The sequence below is a fragment of the Gavialis gangeticus genome, unplaced genomic scaffold (assembly GCF_001723915.1).
Source record: "Gavialis gangeticus isolate Ggan-Ray unplaced genomic scaffold, GavGan_comp1, whole genome shotgun sequence".
Classification (NCBI taxonomy): domain Eukaryota; kingdom Metazoa; phylum Chordata; order Crocodylia; family Gavialidae; genus Gavialis; species Gavialis gangeticus.
The window spans coordinates 40,622,201-40,637,444 of record NW_017729024.1 but is presented as its reverse complement, the minus strand read 5'-3'; positions in this window follow the sequence as shown (position 1 = coordinate 40,637,444).

Genomic DNA, 15,244 nt, shown 5'->3' with positions numbered 1-15,244 from the left:
AAGAAACTGGGGCAGAGCCACAATCTGCTGCCTGCGCACCCTGCCCCAAGTGTGCAGACTGTAGATCACAGCTCTGTCCTGGCCCCAAACCAAGCTGCCCCTGCCACAAGATCCCAGAGCAGCCCTGTCCTGCCCTGCACATGCCCTGCCAATGTGTCTGGGGCCAGTTTCCATCATAACCCCAGCCTTGCACTATCTCAGAGTGGGCAGGGGCTGCTGGGAAATGAAGTCCAGCTGCTGCCTGGATCTGCCATTTTGCCCAGCCCTGCTCTAACTGGACAACCAGAACTCTGTTTTCTGTAGCCCCTCTGTAAATCTCATCCCCGCTCCTTTAATTTTCTTTGATAACTAAGACTGATTGTGGAGTTCTGTTTCATTCTCCTGCTGCTGGGTATGGTCCTCTTGAATATCTACCTGCTTTCTGCCCAGCAATCCATTTAGCGGTATGAGGGGAAGCTCCTGGGCTTCTAACTCCTGCTTTTTACAGAGCACTCTAGTTATAGTTACTGAAGTGCATAGATTATCTCTAACCAGCGCTTATCCAGGCTTTCCTTGCACACTTTCAGTTATGGAGATTCCACAGCTTCCCATGGCAGTCTATTCCACTTTTCATTGTTTTAACATGGGAGCACTATAGTGCCCAAGATGTGAACAAAAGCTATTTTGCCCAGAAGTAATTCATTCTTTGACAATGTTAATGAAAATTTAGGGCCCAGTTTCCTCAGATGTGTGGACAACAACCTATACAGGGAAAGAGAAACCTGTGAGTTTTGGTGTGTGTTTTTCCCCTGGAATTCTGCCATGGAGCGGGGTCTTGTGCTGTGGAAGAGGCAATGGTTTTCTTTCATGGGCAGCACTGTTTCAGAAGCCAGCCAGGGTTTGCTCCAGAAACCTCCTCAAGAGATGGATCTTGAGCATGTAAAAGGAGCACCTTAAGTTAAAGCAGACTTGGCCTATGGATTCATTTAAAAAATAATTACAATTTTAAAATACATCTTGGATTTAGCATGGCTAGTTTGATTTAAAAAACTAATGACTTCCCAGATCAGCCTTGTTGAAAACAGCAGGTCTGTTATTGATTTCAATAAAACTAGAAAATCAACTTAGAGCTGCAATTAAAAGGCCATGTAGTTTTTATTATATCATTTTAGGAATGATAGTTGAAATGAAATCTTACATCATAGTCATGTCAGCATTTTGCAGGTGAAAAATGGCTAATGAAATGTAATTCCCTTTTGCTTCCTTTTTTTCTACATTAACAGATAGGATCCAGATTTTCATCCAAAATCTGTGATTCTGAAGGACACTGTACATCTCTTTGCTACATTAAAATGGTAGAAATTGTGGAAATAAACTAAAGAACAGCTAGGACAGCCAAATTTTAAGTTTTTATATTTTTGAAATGCCTATATCATTGGTCCATAAGGTTTTGAACCTCCAGGCCAGAACAACCAAGCTTGGATCTGAGGTGGACTGGTGTTTCAAGCCGGCGACCACTGCTGATTTTCCCTGCGGCTGCTTCTTCCAGTCCTTTGGCTTTAGCAGATTCTTGCCCCCCACCCTATCATGGGCATGGGTAAAGCTCCCTGCTGCCAGAATGCCACCAAAGGTGCTGCCACCAAAACATTGGCAAACACTCCCAATCTAGTGGCTCCATTGTCCATATGTTGCTAAGCCCTGGCCTATCTTCTGTCACTTCAGCATGAGCCAATGGTTTTATTGCATAGTGATCAGTGTTTGGTGGAAATGCTTGGGGGATGGATTAAACTGGTTGGGCTCATTAGGGGATGGATTCTTTGGAATTACTGGGGGAATATGAGGGGAAAATGCCTTCGATCTGTAGCTGTATCTAACTTCTAGATTCCCCTAACCATTCCCACCATAAACAGGTTGGAGAGATACCCTTAGATAGTTCCTACAGAAATAACAAAGATAAGAGGATTATTATGAGATTTATAGTGGAAAGCCATCCTCATTTTCGAGTCTATAGCCTGGCTCTGTCTCTCAGTTTCCCTTTGGAGTCATCAGGTCACATTCTGAAGCAGATCATTGTGACAGCCCATTTGTTTTCAGGTGCAACACTGACCCATCAAAGAAAAACATGAGTCAGAATATCTAGAAACATACCACGGGTAACTAACCACATGTAAGATCCTTGCATTTAAAGAAAAAATTCTGACTGAGGTATATTAAAAAACACATTGAACAACTATTACCACAAGTCTGCAGTGTTTCAAGCAAAGGAGAAAGTCTGTCACTTCAGCTACTGATCTGTGATAACCACAGCCAAAAGCACCTGCTTAAGTGTCACCATTGAAGATCCTCTTAATATCCTTTTAAGAAATAAGAACAGCATAGTGGGTGTATCCAGACAAGTACATACGGGCAGGGGCATATGTTTGCCATGGCACCTATTTGTGCTGCTGCTTTATGCCCCAGGCCGTGTCCCTGAACATGCCAAATTGACCTGGATGGGGTAGGTCTCACTTGGGGTCCTGGGAGCCTCCCGGGACAGCAGTGGTGCTGATCCAGCCACAAAGCGCCTGGCTGGCAGCCAGAGCATGGCTCTGGACAGCCAGGCTCTGTTTCTGGCAAATGGGGGCATGTGCGCCACATGCAGTTTGCCGTGCCTCAAACAACATTGAGGTGCTTCAAACTGCACATGCATATTTGTCTGCACACACCCAGTATGTGCAAGCAGAACAGAGGCCAAAATAATTATATTGGGTGGAGGAAATGTGTTTTACTGAAGCATGTGGATTGTAGGTAATGCAAATGGGCACCATACTGAATTCTAGTACTTTGCTATGTACTAAACAATTTAACCAACCCTGCTCCATTTTATCATAATGCTCTTTTTCACAGCATATACAGCTCAGACCTACATTAGAAATAAATTAATGAAAGCACTCCCTCTGCTGGATATAATGGGAAATGGAGCATCTGCCTTCAGCTAGAATAAAATTTTAAGTGTGGGCTGTAAGGAAAGCAAGTTGGGAAATACATATGAGGTAAATGGAGAAGTATAAGCAAAGAGAGGAATGGCAAGATCATTCAAACATTTAATCAGATGAATAATCACAATTCAGATGAACACTGCTACAGAAGAGAATGCTAAAGTAATACACATGTGGGCAAAAGTTGCAGGGCTGGGTCTTAACATTTTCAGAAAAGGAACCTGGGAAATAAAAAGTTGAGAAAGAAAGTGTTATATGATGCAACCCATAGAGATTCATAAGTGGGAGATATTGATCGTTGAATGGTCTTGAAAAGCAAAGTCTCTGTAACTATAATGGGGATGTTAATTACTGTTCTAAGAAACATTAATGTTTGGCTGTGCACACTAATTCTTCAACCTATTCTGATTGGCTACTTGAGTCTTTCTGATGATTACTGCTTATTGTATTAGCCAAGATGAGCTAAGGATTTTATATAGCTTCAAGAAGTCCTATCCCAAGAAGATGACATTTGAAAGATAAAAGACCCAAACAGAGGCTACGAGAAGGGGAACAACAAATTCATGAATTTTATCCAAGTAATCTAGATTCAGGGTAGTCAGCACAGCAAAAGAAGGTGGATGGAAATATTGGCAGTGCAGAGGTGAGGAAAAATGTAAACCTCAGCAATGAAATAATCAAGAGTGGGCTGTATATAGGGGCTTTGAATGCAGTGATATAAAGTAGGGATGTAAATACCGATTACAACATATCTGTTTAACTTGTAATTACAGTGGTTAAATGATTAATCAGTATAACAACTCCTGGCCTAGCCCACATGGGGCTGATCCAACCTGGCCTTCAGGGTGCCTTTTACTTCCACACTCCCCAGAGGGGCAGTTGAGCTGCGTTCCTTGTGGACAGCAGAGTAGGTGGGAGGGGGTAGAGGGAGAGGGGACTAATACCAAAAATATATAGGCTTTGTGAACCCTAGTGCAGCTGCTTGCAGCCTCTCTGTTGCCTGCCTGGAGCAGTCTGGCCTATAACTGGTTATCACTGGGCTTATCAGTTAAATGAGTTTAACCATTCACATCCATAAGACAAAGCTAAATTTTGAAACAACAGGCTGTGAACTGGCAGATGTGATGAGGAAGAGAGACGCATATTACAGCAATGGACAGGACGGATACGTCTGTACATCCCTAATGGGAATATTATGCATCTAAGGACAACCCACGTCTCAGCCATGCACCAGCTCCCAGCAGTCTCTCATCAGGTCTCCCTTTCACTTAATCACATCCCCCTCTAACTCCCGTTATGTAAGTTTGGGGAGTCAAGTGATAGGTACAACATTGACCAATCAAAAAAGTGCACGGATCAGAATATCTAGAAACTGACTTGACTAACAAAGTGAGGAAGGGGAGAAATGAAAGGGTCAAAAAATAATTTACATTGCCCCCTGCCTCACAAAGTCACAAACAGTCCTTGCAGCAGCAACAAGTGGCTCCTCCAGCCATTTTAATCTCCATTTCAGTGAACTGTTCAAATATACAGATAACTTTCATACAAGAAACTGAATCAGCACTGACTGTTGACCCTCATAGTTTCATAGTTTCTAGGGTTGGAAGGGACCTGAGCAGATCATCTAGTCCGACCTGAGCAGATCATCTAGTCTCAAATTGCTGCCATAAGGGCAGCTGAGCTTTTAAGAACAGGATGGTGAAACAAGAAATTCAGTAAGTTCATGAAACCTCAAGAATAAAGGTGGGTTAGGAAAAAAGTACATACACTTATTATTTTCAAATTAGAAGGAATGTATTTATACCTTTGCTCATATTACTAGCTTCATACTGCATGAAAACCACTTTTTTAAAAAGGTTTTTGGAAAATATGTAAAATGAATAAACTTTATTCCAATACCCATTTCATACTGGTTGGCTTATGAAAACATAAGATTCAGTGCACTTGAAGGCACTGTACCTTCTGTTGTAGGTTATTGGTCTATTAATGGACACCTTGAACTGACATTGCAAGATTAATATGCATTTGGTGGAGTAGCTTATTGATGCTGAGGTCTGTAAATCTGTGTAAATGAACTTACTTACTAAGAGCAGCAAAGCAGCATATGATCAGTCATGGCACTCATAGCTAGATCTGTACAAAGGAAAATGAGTAAGAAAACTGAAGCTGTACAGTATTATTTTGCACTATAATGCTATACGGTTTTAATGACACTGGCAACCACATATATGAAATTCTGATCATTGGCATTAGAAGGTGCAATAGAATCTTAATCAAGATATTGTTTCACTCTGTGCTGAAACTGAGTGAAAACCATTAAGTAAGATTGTACTAGGAATTTTTGCCCCATGCCATGTCTAGTTCCAAGGAAGTCCCACTCACCATTTATCTCAGACACCAAGTGTAAGGCTCCTGCACTGCAGTCTGGGCCAGCTCTATAAGGCTCAGGCAGGCTCCTGCCCTGCAGCCCTTACTAAGTGCACTGACCCCATTACTACCAATCAAGGCCAGTTGACCCTCAGCCACAACCCACCGATTGGCTCTGGAGCTGCATTTAAGGAACTCCTTCAGCACCTAAGCCTTGCTGTATAACACATTGGTCTTCAGTCTCAGAGTAACTCCTGTCCCAGCAGCAGGGCTGTCCTTAGGTGCAGCAAACTGCGGCGATCACCCTGGGCCCTGCGCTTTGGGGGGCCCCACCTAGCCGGGCAGAGAAGCTGCAGAGTTGGTGGCTTTGCGTCCAGCTGCTCACTATTCCCTGACACCACCTGGATTCTTCCGGTCTGGGACGCATGGGATCAGAGTGGGGGCGGGGCCCCGCATCATGCTCGGTCGTCTCTGCCCAGCTTTCCTAGTTCCTGATGCTGTCTCTGGCTTGCTCCTGGATTTTGGCTTTTGGATTCTCCCTACAGACCTGTTTCCTGACTCCTGACCCTTGTCTGGCTTACTCTTGGACTTTTACTTGTGGATTATCCTTCGGACTTGGTAACTAGGTTTCTGATTCATGGCTCCTGACCCTGACTTGGCAATTTAGCTCCTGACCTGTTGCTTCTGACCCTTATGTCTACAACCCTCAGCTCCTTGTAGGCCAGTTGGCTTGATGGACCATGACACCTTGGTGGCAGAGAACACACTCTCCAGCTGCCTTTGCAAAGGGCTATTGTCATCAATGAGAACTTTCAACATCCCCAAAAAAACTATCAGCATCGTGTCATGCCCTCTAGGCTAGGGACAGACATTACATATAAACCGGTTTAAGTGATCAGCAAGTGGTTTAAACCTGTAACAGAATGGATGTTCAGTGCATGTAAACAAGTTGAAAACTGACTGAAACCTGTTTGAGATAAACCTGGTTGAACGTAGTATCAGACTAAACTGATTTGGGTCAAACTGGTTTATGCAATGGCTGTCCCAGATCTTTTGCTGGTTTAAGTTAAATCAGACTCCCCCAGCATCCCAACATGCTCTTTGGGCTGGTTGGGGCTCTCTGCTCCATAGCAGGGCTGGTCCTTCCCCTCTGCTCCCTGGCTGAGATTTGCAGCTCCGGCAGAGATTTGCAGGCCCAGCAAGGTTCGCTGGCTTCCTCGTGCCCTACCCCCAACTCTCTGCTCAAGCAGGAAATCCCCCCTCTCTTTCACTCCCATCTCCCACAGCACAGACCCCAGCCCCAGGGACCCTAGGCATGTGGTATGCTAGCTAATGCTGAGGAGTGCCTGTGTGTGTCTCTCCAATTTCATTGGGACAGGCAGGCAGACTGAACAGGGTTTTTGGAACTAATCAACAGATCAGTGGTTAAGCTGTTTAAGAAGTTTGAACTAATGGAGAGAGGCTATTGTTTTTCTTATTTAGTGATAAAGACTCCTATCAGTTCCTGGCTGGTTTGCTTGCCTTTTAGTTTGCTGCAGACAGTATGACAAAGCATGGAGGGAGACTGAAAAACTCTATCATCAACAGGTACATTCACTGCACACCCCTGCTTGCCTCAGAGTGCTAGCCCAGGGCTGGGGGCTGACAGTGCTCCTGGCCCTTGAGCAACCAGGGGGGAAAAGCCTGGGACCAGCAGACATCCCTAATGAGAGAGTCCTGCCAGAGCCTGGCCACTCTCCACTCAGCTCTGCTCCCTGCAGAAAGAGAGAGCTGCTCTAGCTCCCCCTGGCTTCTATCCTGAGCCACTGCAGGCACATGCCTGAATTTCCTTTGTCCAGAGAGCATGCCTGTCCACTTTCCAACTGGTTCAGCCTAGCCAGGTTAGACTAATGTGCAAAGATTGAATCAGTTCAGGCTCAGGCTTCTTGAATCTGTCCCTAGCCCCAGAGGCTAAATTGCCTAGAACAGTGCTGCCTGACCTTTAAGCCCCATGAGGCCTGTGTAGCCAATGTCCAATCCAGCTGTGTGGAGCTTGGAAATTTGGTAGTAAGAGAATGGTGACAGTTTAATGGCTGCTACTGCCAAATTTCTGGACCTGTGGAGATCCCTTCCCCCTCCAGATCTAACCTGCAGGCCAGGGGGTTAAGTACCCATGACTTGGAACTAGAAAGGCCATGTGTGTCAGTACTACCTGTTGCAGCCTTCCCAACATGCATGGAGCATGGCAGGATGTACGATTGTGTGGATCACACATTAGATCAAATTGTGCCTTTACTTGCATGTGTAGAAGGGCCTAGGTTATACCTTTTTTTCCTTACCATGCCCATGAGTAGCAGAGCTATCTTAGTCTGCTCTAAGAGGTATCTGAAATCTTTATCTCAACCACAGACGGAGGGAGAAAAAAATATTTGTGGGGGCTGAGTGCATGCATGCATGCACACCCCTCTCTCCCCAGCAGGTAAGTCTGTGGGGGAAGGGGCAGGGGAAGATAGAGGCCCCAGTGGAGAGGGAAAGAGTGGGGCAGGAGCAGGGATGAATGAGGCCCTGACCAGGCTGGGTGGTGGGACAATCAGAGCCCAGGTGGCTCGCCCAGGAGCATGGAGGGGCTCCTGCTGCTGTGTGCAACCTGGTGGAGGCTGAGGAAGCACATACTCCCCTGATCCATGCATGGGGTGGAAACAGCTACGTGCTGGGCTTTGTGCCCTGCTGCCTTGAGAGCTGTGCAATGCCATGTGCATCCCGCTGTTGGGCGGGCAGGGGGCACAGTGTAGCCCAGCAGTGGCAGGCATGTGGTGCTGCACTGCTCCCAAGGCAGCTGCCATAGTGCACAGAGCCCAGCATGCAACAACAGCCACCTCCGACCCGCACACAGATCCGGGGGGTATGTGGTCCGCGGGCTTCCACTGGGGTGTGCACAGCAGCGGGTGCTCCTCAGTGCCCCTGGATGAGCAGCTTGGGCTCTGATTATCTCACGACCCAGCCCAGCCAGGGCCCCATTTGCCCCAAGCCAAGCCCCTGCACCACTCCTTCCCTCACTGCTGGGGCCCCAATCTGCTCCCTGAGGCACCCCTCCCCCCACCCCCCCAGCCTCTTCCCCTTCAAGGAATTGACTGGTACTTGCCTGCAGTGCTGGGAAGCCAGTGATCCACATGCTGGGCCATGGTCCTGGCTGCGTGTGTGCCCCTCCCGCCCCTGCTGCAGTTGCCCAGAGCCCACGGCCAGGCTGCCTTGTGGCCCTACCCACTGCCCTGCGTTTCGGGGGTTGAGCTCTATTAGCCCTGGCCTTCTGCCACGTATGATCTGAAACTAATTTTGGTTTTTTGATAGTCTAAAACTTAATGCCCCAACTCATTTAGTGGCCCAAGCCAACCCTCAGATCTGAACAGGACTGATTTTGAGCAGCTGAAATTGCAAGTGAATTGGATATAATTCTTCTCTCGCATTTCTGTTTGGTGGTGGGGTTTTTTCCTTCCTTCTCCCTACTGTGCTTAATAACTTAGTTATTAATTATTAACTATGCTGAACTTTATCTGCAGTGGTCCTGTTAATTTTCTTGTTAATTCCTCATCTTTCTTTGCCATAAATCACTTCTCTTTTTTTCTCTCTCCTTCTTTAGGAAATAATTATTCTATCCGCCTTTCTAATGAGTAGTCCGTGCTAAAAGATCAAAGCTAATGAGATTTATGTTCATTTTTTTCTATTGTGGTATTTAGAAATACATGTCTGTCTGCATATTATCTTTATTATTGAGTTTATTTAGGGTCCACTCCTCTCCCCTCAATCAAGGCTACATAAATGGATTTTAAAATGCATAGGGAAGAGAGATTTCTACCAATTCAGACCATTCAGAATCACCGACTTACTGCCACACTACACACCACATCCACTATAGGATAGGCAATGGTTTTGGGCAGGGTGCCAAAAATGCTTGCAACCTTGACTCATAAGATGTTGCTGTGCCAGGGTGGATGGTGTGGGAGCTGTGAGGTCTCTGATCCTTGTCATGGCAGTGCAGACCTGGCCCCTTCCCTGCTGTCTACCCAGAGGCACATGTGCCAAGCAAAATGCCTTTGCGTGACACACTCTGGCACCAGTGCTGGGAGTTGCCTATCCCTGCATTATACGTCCCCTTACAAGGAACAGGTTTTTAGACAAGATCTGTTCACTGGTGGATCTACCCATGCCACCACATTTTTGCTGTGGCCTTCTCCAAAACACTCTTCTATTCTGTTGAAGATGAAGCTCCAGTGAGCAAGTTTTATAACAGGAGTAACTGTGTGAGTAGGTGGGAAATGAAAACCAAACCAAAAGAATGAAATAAACTGAGGAATCTCCTACACCAGACAGACTCCCTTCTCCTTGGAAAACCCCTGTGGTTAGGTTGGCTGTCCTGTCATGTAGCAATTACACATACAGATTTAACCTACTAGAAGCAACTCAACTGCTCTAGGAAATATGTTGATTGCAGAAGAATATTTATCAACACCATAAATGCATATTGCCAATATATATGATTTAATCATAATTATGTGATATTTTGGTATTTTTCATAAAGCCTTTTGATTACTTTTACATTTTTACTTACTTGAGGATCTCTGGCTCCTGTGTTTCCTGCTGGGAAAAACTTGTTCATGAGTAGTGGTTACCTCTCAAAAAAAAAAAAAAAGTCAAATGTAAAGGCTAAGACTATGAAATATCTTACTTTTTGGCAATATGTTTATTTTTTAACCAATCTGATATTGGGGGGAAAAGAATACCTCATGAGTTTTGAGCAGTTGAGATTCATAGAATCATAGAATTGGAAGGGACTTGTAAGATCAAGTCTGGTGCTCCACTGTGGGCAGGAAGTTATTGGGCTCAGATGAGTTCAACAAGGTGCCTATCCAGCCTCATCTTAATCACCTCCAAGGAGGGTGACTGCACCACCTCTGCCGGGAGTGTGTTCCAGATTCTGGTGACCCTTATGGAGAAAAAGTTCTTCCTTATGTTAAGCCTGAATTTACCCTCTATTAACTTATGCCCATCAGTCCTCATCCTCCCTTGGGGTGCCTTCCCAAAGAGTTGCTCCCCTAGGTCCTGGTGTTCACCTCTGACATATTTGTAGGGGTTTATCAAGTCACCCCTCGGTCTTCTCTTACTCAGGCTGAACAGGCCCAGTTCCTGGAGTCTCCCCTTGTAGGGCCTGTTCTCCATGCCCTTGATCATATGGGTGGCACTTCTTTGTACCCTCTCAAACTTATCCATGTCCTTCTTGAAGTGCGGTGCCCAAAACTGGCCACAGTACTCCAGTTAAGGCTTCACCAGTGCTGAATAGAGAAGGAGAAGCACCTCTCTGGATCTACTGGCCACACATTGGCTGATGCACCCCACAGTTCTATTTGTCTTCCTGTCAACCTCATCGCACTGCTGGCTCATATTCATCTTCTGGTTGAAGGTGACCCCCAGGTCTTGTTCAGATGCTGTGTCAGCCACTGGACCGCCACCCATCATGTAGTTGTGGTGAGTGTTCTTCTTACCCAGGTGAAGGACCTTACATTTATCCCTGTTAAATTTCATCCGATTACATTCCACCCACAAGTCCAGTCTGTCAAGTTCATCCTGGATCCTGGCCCTATCCTTCAATGTGCCTGCATTACCCCATAGTTTGATATAATCTGTAAACTTAATCATTGAGCTCTCCACCCCCTCATCCAAATTATTAATGAATATATTGAAGAGCATGGGTGCAAGCACCAATCCCTGAGGGACACCACTGGAGATGGCCCTCCAGGATGAGGCCATCCCATCAATTACCACCCTCTGGGAGTGGCCTCTAAGCCAAATGTACACAAACCTCACTGTAGACTGGTTCAGTCCAGCAACCTCCAGTTTGTTTGAGAGTATCCCGTGGGGAACCAAATCAAAGGCTTTACTGAAATCTAAGTAAATCATGTCAATCTCATGTCCCTCATCCAGATGGCTAGCTACCTGGTCATAGAAGGACACAAGGTTTGTTAGGCATGATCTACCCTCAACAAAGATTGATCATACTGAGCAACTCCCCTCAAAGTTCACATCAGTAGGAAAGTATTCACATAAAAAACCCCCAAATACTAGTCAAGAAGGTGACCTAAACCAGTCTTAACTCCCAGAAAACACCAGTGCAGCTGGGAGCGGGACAGTAAAACAATAAAAAGCAGCTCAGTTCTGCCAGTGAAAGCAAAGCTTCAATGAAAGCTCCAAAAGGCACTCAGGGCTAGTGCCTGAGTAAGGGTGCCAAAGACTGTTGGGCCCCCTCTGCATGTACAGGTAAAGACCCAATGGGATCTAGTGCATGATCCATACAATCACACCTCCTGTCATGCCACATGGCAGGAGGTGTGATTGTGGGATTACACATTAGATGCCACTGTGTCTTATTGCCCATGCATGTGGAGTCTGATCCTGGGCTCCCCCTTCACTGCCAAGAAGCAAACTCCAGTGGCTGGGAGCCCCCTCAGGGCTGGAAGATACAGTTGCCATGATCTCTCAGCCCCAGGGTTTTCATGCACCCCTAGGGCTGAGAGATTGTAGCCATACCTTATGGCTGCAGCCAGGGATCCAACTGGGTCTTGGTACACCAGAAGTAATGCTGCAGGGACCCAGTGCCCACAGCTGCTAGATGTTGGGGCCTGGCAGATGGGGGGTGCTGTGGGACCAAGTCCACAGCTGCTGGGGTTGAGTCTCCTCACTTGCCAAACTCCCAGATCCAGCTGGGCAGGTTACATCCCTGTGGCTAGGAGCCCTCTCAGCTGACTAGGCTTCCAGCTGCAGGGGAAACCTGCAAAAATGTATTCCAGCAGAACATGACAAAAACACAAATCTTTTCCCTCTCACCAACTCAGGCTGCTGGGACCTTTCACTGTGCATTCCCTTTTTCCTCAGCTCCACAGTTGGATGAAGAAGCAAAACTCAGTCTCAGGGCCCTCTTCACTGAGGCATTCCCAAACTAGTAAGAAACCCCCTGATTACTTTCCAGCTTGTGCTGATAATTCAGTAGGACTGGGTAGCACTATAAGGATTTAAAAGATATGAATCAAATATGTTTTAAAAATAGATCTATTTTGATTCCTGCAAAATCACAATTTCAATTTTTTTGTTTGTAATCCCATTCCCTGCATTTTTCACCTGTTCTGGCCTGCAGCTTGTGGCTCAGCCTTCACGTACCAGCAAGTGGCTGTATTGTAAGTATGAGATAGGAACTATGGCATAGCTTCTCTCTTGTAACTCCTCTGGCAAACTGGGGAGAAAAGAAACAGGCATATAAGAACATTATTTTAGATTAGAAGCTGCAGTGGGCAATCAGATTAACCCAAAATTAATTTAAATGAAATATCTATATTGAATATACAGTATTATGGAAAACTGACTAGTTCAGCTTTTTGCCACTGATTTCAACAAACGAAGGACCACATCCACATAAGTACATCATTTGAAAACAGCCAGGCAGTAATTGTGTCGGTACATTCATCTTACTGAACTTCCTTCATAATCCTAGCTGTATTGTGCTGAATCAGGATGATATGCTTCTGAACAAACTTATTAATGCGTGAATTAAAGTTATGATCAACTTGCTTCATTGCAATTTTAACATTTCATGCCTTATTGGCATATTAAGAAATTTATTATCACCTTACAAGAGTCCATTTTTTTCAGAATAGGGTATCTACGTACAGTTTCTTCATCACCTAAGCTCCAGCGCTAACCACTTACTTTCTTCCTGTGACATCAGTGAAAGTAACTGTTGTGCCTGCTAACTGGTTTAGGAATAGTGAATCCTACATCTGTGCTGGGGACTGGAGTAGACAACTCCTGAGATCCCATCCTAGGATTCTATTTTTTTTAATTTGAAAAAGAAAAAAAGAATTTATTCTGTCACCGTAGCAAGAATGTAAAGGCCAAACCAATGAAGCACATTTGTTTCTGGAAGGTTGCTGGAACTCATTGTACAGGTTTCCCACCCCTCTTAGCTGGTCTTTTGGGACTTTATCACATGAAATTTGCTACCACGTGACCTATTATATCTCCATAAGTATTATAAGGTGGAACAATCAGGCAAGCAGGAGGTTGCTTTCCTTCGGAATGCGTCCCCCGAGAGCAGTGCTGGAGTGGGTGTGGTGGAGTCCTAGAGCAGAAGGCACACCCGGCCATCCAGCACATCCTGCATGCTGCCTGTGTCTCTACTTGAGATCCGGGGCAGCACTGGGTGCTGGATGATAGGGCTCCTTGGGCCAGTTCCAGCCTGAAGGCCAGATCTTTGACACGCCTAATCTAGATGATCCTCAGGTGTGGAGTTACGGATTACTTTGGCATCTTATGGATCTTGTGCTGAGGCTCTGCACCACCAAAGCAACACCCAGCAAGCAGCACAGAACTATTTAGGCATGTGAACCGAAGTCTTAAGGGAGACTAGAAGGGAGGTGAGGTGTATACCCTTGAAAACATTTTCGGCCAAAATGCAGCCATCCTCTCCCCTCCTCAGCCCTGTTCCACTCCTCCTTGTAGGATCCTCCTTCCTCAGCTCTTGCCCATGGATTTCAGTGTGGAAGGGAGGTGATCCTGGCCAATATATTTATTTTTCAAACTTCTGCTTAGTTCGCCTCACATTTGGATGTGTATAGCAGTGATCAGGGGTTTATAGCACAACATTTCTTTTTACTGCAAATGGTCTGCAGCATGTGCTTTCATTTCATGCACCTTTTTTATTAGCAGATGTGTTAGCACAACACAGCAACTTTACAGTGAAATGGCAGTTCTCTTTATTACTATTACATTCATGAAATGATATCCAGAGCTGCCATTCTGTTGCCTGCAGATGCATTCATCCACAGGAGAGATCTCTTTTCACAGCCTAATTGCTTGGTCTGGGCTCATAGTTTGATCTGTAATGAAGCCGTTTTATGACAAATGGCTTCTATACAACTGGCTTCTTTGGGAAAGACTGCTGCCAAAAAGGACAAGTTTCATGCTTGGACATGATCCTGACTACAGGTGGAGCTGCCTCAACATGTAGTCTGTAAAATAAACTGGTTACTGCAAGCAGCATCACAGCAGCTAATTTTATACCATCTCCCAATCTACCTTACTGAATATGCAACTGTGACAGAACTCTGGCCAGGAAACACATTTGCTCCCTGCAAGTCCCCATAGGAACGCGTGGGGTAGACTTGGTGCCTGAAAGTCCCCATAGGAATGAACAGAACACACATTTGCTCTTTGGTGCAGGCAGGGAAATCTTAGACCAGGTTCTGACATTTTTCAACCAGTCTGTATGTGCTGAACTTCTGTTCTATTATGGGTAGGGCCTGGTTTAAATTGTGGTGCAGCCCATGGGGTGGCAGCTCCTTTAATTTTGGAGTTCCCCCTGCACGCCTTCCCACCAACCCCCTCCTGCTGCTGATTGGCAGAGGGGCCCGTTGGCTCCACTACGTGCTGCTTGTTTCCAATATCCGAGGCAAAAGCCACCATTTTAGTGTCCTGTCCAATCAGCAGCAAGACGCAAAAACCGTGATATACTTATGTTCTGTTATGGGCATAGACTGATTTCTGATCACTTATACTGGTAAAAGTGTAATGTCTGTACCTGGCCTAACAGGCATGTTTACTACCTTGATGATCCTGTCCTTGTAGGGAGAGCAGTTATAGTTTAGAGATGTTCCCTAACAGGAGAATGAAAACCTTGGGAATTGGGAGATGATCCCCCAGAGGTCCATAAGCCAGTCATCCAGTTAGTTGTTTCTAGAGACTAAAGGGCTGCAGTGGTTTGCCAACTACTGTACAAATAAAACTTGCATTTCAGTTTTTCTCAGTCATATATGCCTGTGTTTATTGAACTTGGAAGCATCACATTCTGCACAAGACTTCTGCTTGCTGTCTGTGAATGTTACTGCTCTAGCATTTAA